This window comes from Camponotus vicinus, unplaced genomic scaffold (genome assembly GCF_025532165.1).
Source record: "Camponotus vicinus isolate PSW18456_S1 unplaced genomic scaffold, iyCamVici1.0 SCAF_9, whole genome shotgun sequence".
NCBI lineage: Eukaryota > Metazoa > Arthropoda > Insecta > Hymenoptera > Formicidae > Camponotus > Camponotus vicinus.
Genome location: NW_028141981.1, coordinates 12,397,526 through 12,403,644, shown reverse-complemented (window position 1 = coordinate 12,403,644; position 6,119 = coordinate 12,397,526). Strand labels below are relative to the sequence as shown.

General features: G+C 41.7%; 1 pseudogene; it reads right to left on the bottom strand.

The window, feature by feature from the left end:
• Positions 1-1,236: 1,236 nt before the first annotated feature.
• LOC145976611 (uncharacterized) lies at positions 1,237-1,913 on the bottom strand (annotated as a pseudogene).
• Between the last annotated feature and the right edge of the window lie 4,206 nt (positions 1,914-6,119).

The following is a 6,119-nucleotide window of genomic DNA, read 5'->3' as shown; positions in this document are numbered from 1 at the left end:
TTGGACACCGCACGATTGGACACCGCACGATTCGACACGCACGATTCGAAACCGCACGATTGGACACCGCACGATTGGACACCGCACGATTGGACACCGCACGGTTGGACACCGCACGATTGGACATCGCACGATTGGACACCGCACGATTCGACACGCACGATTCGACACCGCACGATTCGACACCGCACAAAGAGCATGGAGCAGACACACACACACACACGGGGGGGTGCAAGGGGGGCCTTCGGCCCCCCTCCCGCACCCACCCCGTCCCCCTCGCTTCGCGTGAAAAGTTGCAAAGTGGAACCTCGCTTCGCGTGGAAAGTTGCACCCTATCGTAGGCACCCCTACCGGCGGGGTGCATACATGTCCAAATGTGCGGTGTCGAATCGTGCGGTGTCGAATCGTGCGGTGTCGAATCGTGCGGTGTCGAATCGTGCGTGTCGAATCGTGCGGTGTCCAATCGTGCGGTGTCCAACCGTGCGGTGTCCAATTGTGCGGTGTCCAATGCTGCCGTGTCCAATCGTGCAATGTACGTGTTCAATCGTGCAGTGTCCAATGCTGCCGTGTCCAATCGTGCAATGTGCGTGTTCAATCGTGCAGTGTCGAATCGTGCGGTGTCGAATCGTGCGGTGTCCAATCGAGCGGTGTCCAATAAAACGTGTCCAATAATGCGTGTCCAATCGAGCGGTGTCAAATCGTTACGTGTCCAATCGGGATACGCCCGCGTGACGCAGTAAGGCGAGGCAGTTAGCGGCCATCTTGTAACCAGATACGGCGGCTCGACGCAATAAGGCGAGGCTGGTGTCTTATTCCAGGGACCTCGACGTGGAATTGGGATTATCTCAACTTCCTTGCTTGTTGGTGGATAAACAAGCTGGCGACCGTAATAACTAAAGGTAAGAGAACTACATCCTCGGATAATTTTACCCATATATAAGTCGTCCGATCACAACCTTACATGATCCAGCCAGTCAAGACGAGATCCGAGCATGATCCAGCCAGTCAAGACAAGGTCCGTGTATGATCCAGCCAGTGAAGGCAAGATTTGGACATGATCCAACCAGTGAAGGTAAGATTCCAGTATAATCCAGCCAGTGAATGCAAGATTTGGACATGATCCAACCAGTGAAGGTAAGATTCGAGTATAAACCAGCCAGTGAAGGCAAGATTTGGACATGATCCAACTAGTGAAGGTAAGATCCGAGTATGTTCCAGCCAGTCAAGGCAAGATCTCTATGGAAGGAACTGTTCAAAATTATCTCTATTGGCTTGAATACATAATTCCAACCTATTTTCGAAGTGCCTGACCGTTTTGAGTAAGACAGCTCACGGTATATTTGCGCAAGCTACTCTTATCCTCTCTATCATGTCTTCTCCAGTTGTAGGCGCATGCTCATAAACCACATTTTTAATATACCCCCATAAATAAAAATCAAGTGAAGTCAGATCAGGTGATCGTGGAGGCCATGGCTCCTCGTCGCCCAATCCATCTGCCATTGTATTCTCGATCTAGATAAGCTCTCACTATTGCCGCATAATGAGGTGGCGCCCCGTCCATTTGTATCCACATTCTGGCGTGTATAAAGATCAACGTCTTCAAGCAATGGTTGTAAATGATCCCTCAGAAGTTCCAAAAAATTTGCACTATTGACATTTCCTTCAAAGAAATAAGGACCAATCAAGAAACCATTGATAATACCACACCAAACATTCACACTTCAGCGATGCTGATTATCTTCTTGTCTATGCCAATGTGGGTTAATATCCGACCAATAATGGCAATTATGTCTATTCAATTCACCATTATTTTTTAACGTCGATTCATCAGAGAACATAATGTAATAGAAGAAATTCGGATCAGCTCGGATCATCTGTTGTGCTCATTGACAAAATTGTACACGCAACGGCATATCTGCTTTAGTAAGAGCTTGTATTAACGTGATATGGTAAGGATGGTACTTCGTTTTCTTCAAAATTCTTAAGATCGTGTTTCTCGGGATACCAATTTCTCTAGCCATAATACGACTACTTGTATGAGGATGAAGATGAATGAATGCCAAGATAATGTGCACATCGTCTTCATTATACTCATGATGTGCTCTTTGACGTTTTAAACGGCCTTGGCGAGCTCTTCGTTCGAGGTCCCGGATTGTAGTATGATTCGGATGTTGTTCCCTTTCGGGGTAACGATTCCGGTAAACTCGCGAAGCTTCATGATAATTTAGTTGACATTCTCCGAGAACAAGGAGAATATCAACAATCTCTGAGGGATGATAATCAGCCATGGGTATTGTCGGCAGACTTAAGCGTCTGAGTAATAAAGTTTGATACTCCGATCAACAGTGGACGATATTATTATAACAATTTTATTCCTAAATAGTGACAAATATGTGGATACAAATGGACGGGGCGCCACCTCATTATGCGGCAATAGTGAGAGCTTATCTAGATCGAGAATACAATGGCAGATGGATTGGGCGACGAGGAGCCATCGCATGGCCTCCACGATCACCTGATCTGACTTCACTTAATTTTTATTTATGGGGGTATATTAAAAATGTGGTTTATGAGCATGCGCCTACAACTAGAGAAGACATGATAGAGAGGATAAGAATAGCTTGCGCAAATATACCGCGAGCTGTCTTACTCAAAACGGTCAGGCACTTCGAAAATAGGTTGGAATTATGTATTCAAGCCAATGGAGATAATTTTGAACAGTTCCTTCCATAAAGATCTTGCCTTGACTGGCTGGAACATACTCGGATCTTACCTTCACTGGTTGGATCATGTCCAAATCTTGCCTTCACTGGCTGGATCATACACGGATCTTACCTTCACTGGTTGGATCATGTCCAAATCTTGCCTTCACTGGCTGGATCATACACGGATCTTACCTTCACTGGTTGGATCATGTCCAAATCTTGCCTTCACTGGCTGGATTATACTCGAATCTTACCTTCACTAGTTGCATCATGCCTAGATCTTGCCTTGACTGGCTGGATCATACACGGACCTTGTCTTGACTGGCTGGATCATGCTCGGATCTCGCCTTGACTGGCTGGATCATGTAAGGTAAGACTATCGGAAAGTGAATATTTTACGAGATATTTTGAATATTTTCAAATTGCAACTTTGGAGCTTTATAACTCGAAAAGTACTCAATAAAAAAACATTTGATTATAGTGTTTTGGAAAGCTCTCGAGGTCAGCTACAAGAATATGTAATAAAGAATAGGGGGTGCCATTTAAAAAAATTGAGGTGACCTTCACGTGACCTTCAAATGACTCTTCTAGGTCAAGCCAATGGTACCTTCTTATGGCCCCCTCGAAACCAAACAACTTTTATCTGAAACATTTTTCTCTCCCGGACTTGGTTTTCGAGATATTCGACTGGATGTATTAAAATGGGCCACCCTGTATATATTTTCTTAAGTTGTAATTGTGGTGTCGTGCAATAAAAAACTAAAAAACAAAAAAATTACGTGTCGTGGTCTTTATTATTTAATCGTGTGGTGTCCTCCTATAAAACTTTGTCGCATCGCGCTTCTCGCTACGACGCGTTCATCCGCGAACATTAAGCTTGCCTTGATTGTTTTCTGTGTTTGTCGTACGTTCGTTTCGTTTATCGTTAACGCGTTCGTTTAATATTTTTTTCGTTAACCTTTTCGTGTCTGTTGTCGACATTTAAATCGTTTCGACAATAACGTCTTTGTCCCGTGTTTTTTAGCTGTCGACGTTTACGGTCGCGGTGATCTTGCCACATTCAGCTGAGTTCGAGATTATTTATTTTGTTTCGAGTTTATCTTTCTTTATCGCATGAGTCAAGTCGACCCAGAGGACGGATTTTCGTATTAAATCGCGAACAATTACTTGAGGAATTACAACAGCGTAGACTTTCTATCGAGGGAAGTTATTCAATTCAGACCGCGCATTTGCTGCGCCGCGTGCGTAAAGATCGAAAATTTAATACGGACTAGATGTCTGACGAGGAGCTTTTAGAGATTCTACGAATGCGATGGCTCGACCTGACAGTCCGATGGATCAGGCGAGATCTCGCGCACCTTCCAGTTCCCGCGATACTCCGCGCTCGAACGGACGAAATTCATCGCACGAAAGCACTGAAAATTCCGCCATAACCGCGTACAACGTCATGCGAAAGTGGAATCTTAAATTCTCGGAGTACGCGAGGGAAAGACGCGGAAACCTTTTTACTGCAGATTGAAGAGGATCGCGAGTTAGTTCCTGTGTCCGACGAAGACATCTTGCGTTGCTTGTCGTTCTTTCTAACCGGCATAGCATTTTATTGGTTCCATAGTAAACGCGATCGGCTGTTGAATTGGACTGCTTTTAAAAATGCATGGAGAACGCGATTCTGAGACCCGGATTTCTAATTTGCTCTTCGCGAAAAAATTATGAGAAGGACTCAGGGGGAACATGAGTCTGTCGCTGATTTTTTGACATGTTTTCGAGCTATATTCGATCGGTTGTTGTCACCATGGACTGAATCGGAGCAAGTAAGCAGCGCGTTTCGGAACTTATTACCGCGCTTACAACAGTTTATCTGTCGAAATGAGGTAGAAGACTTAAACGCTTTAGAAGACTTGGCGATTCGTGTGGAAGCCAGTTACCAGCTGTCGCAACGAAATCGGATTCCACCGGCTCCGGAGAAATCTTTATTTCCGGATCTCGCGTACCATGCACCGCGTAATACGAAACAACCCGCCCGAGGCCGGGAAACTCTTGCCGCGTTGAGTACGTCTAACGCGGAATCTGACAAGGGGAGGGCGCGACCTTCGGAACACTGCTTTGAAAAAATTTTAACTGTGTATAGTACTCGACTAAAGAAGTATTTGAGGAAACCGAGAGGACGCAACGCTCAGTCGTTTTTGAAGAAGAACCAACTTAAAAATATGCAGTATCTTATATACCGGTGAATTTAGACCGATCATCGAGTAAGCGGCGTACCTCGGGCGCTGAAGCCCGAGACTACTACGCTGCTGGTCACAGGTTCGATCCCGGTCTGTAGGTTTCTTTTTTCATTTTTTCTTAACGCGAAACCTGCAATATTTTTATAAAATAAAGTTAATTCAATAAATAATTTTATTTTTTGTTTTTATTTTGCATTACGAAAGGCAATTTAATTTATTACGATACGTCGTTTATTTATATTCAATTCAAATATCGTTAATTTATATTCAATTTCATAAAACCTTATAATTTTATATATTCTACTCGATATTAACCAAAAAAATAAATTAAATAATTACGCCACTATTTAAATATAATTATAATTTAATGTAAAATTGCAAAAAATATTTTTCGTATTAAATTATAATTATTTAAGGGGGGAAGACCCTCCAGACAACAGGTTTTTCAATAATTTTTTACAAAAAACTGAGAGTATTTATTACATTGAATGAAATTACATATTGACATTGATGTTCAAATGTATACACACAAATTTTTTTATAAGAAAAAAAAACAAAATGGCGGCGCTACAGCTGCTCAAACTTGGCTTCTTCAATTTGCGCTGTGGAATGCCCAGCCCCTTGTAGTCAACTGAAATCAACCAATCAAAAGTTTTTCATTAAAATAAGTTATTTCGCTTTGTATGTACCTATTTTTAACGAAAAAAAAAAAATGAAAATTTGAACACAAAAAGAAAAAAATTAAATTGTTAAAAACAATATTTTTAGTAATAATTATTACTAAAAATATTGTTTTTAACAATTTGTTTATAAAAAAAAGTGTAATTTTTTTCTTTTTGTGTTCAAATTTTCATTTTTTTTTTTTTCGTTAAAAATAGGTACATACAAAGCGAAATAACTTATTTTAATGAAAAACTTTTGATTGGTTGATTTCAGTTGACTACAAGGGGCTGGGCATTCCACAGCGCAAATTGAAGGAGCCAAGTTTGAGCAGCTGTAGCGCCGCCATTTTGTTTTTTTTTCTTATAAAAAAATTTGTGTGTATACATTTGAACATCAATGTCAATATGTAATTTCATTCAATGTAATAAATACTCTCAGTTTTTTGTAAAAAATTATTGAAAAACCTGTTGTCTGGAGGGTCTTCCCCCCTTAATAAGCGGCGTAATTATTTAATTTATTTTTTTGG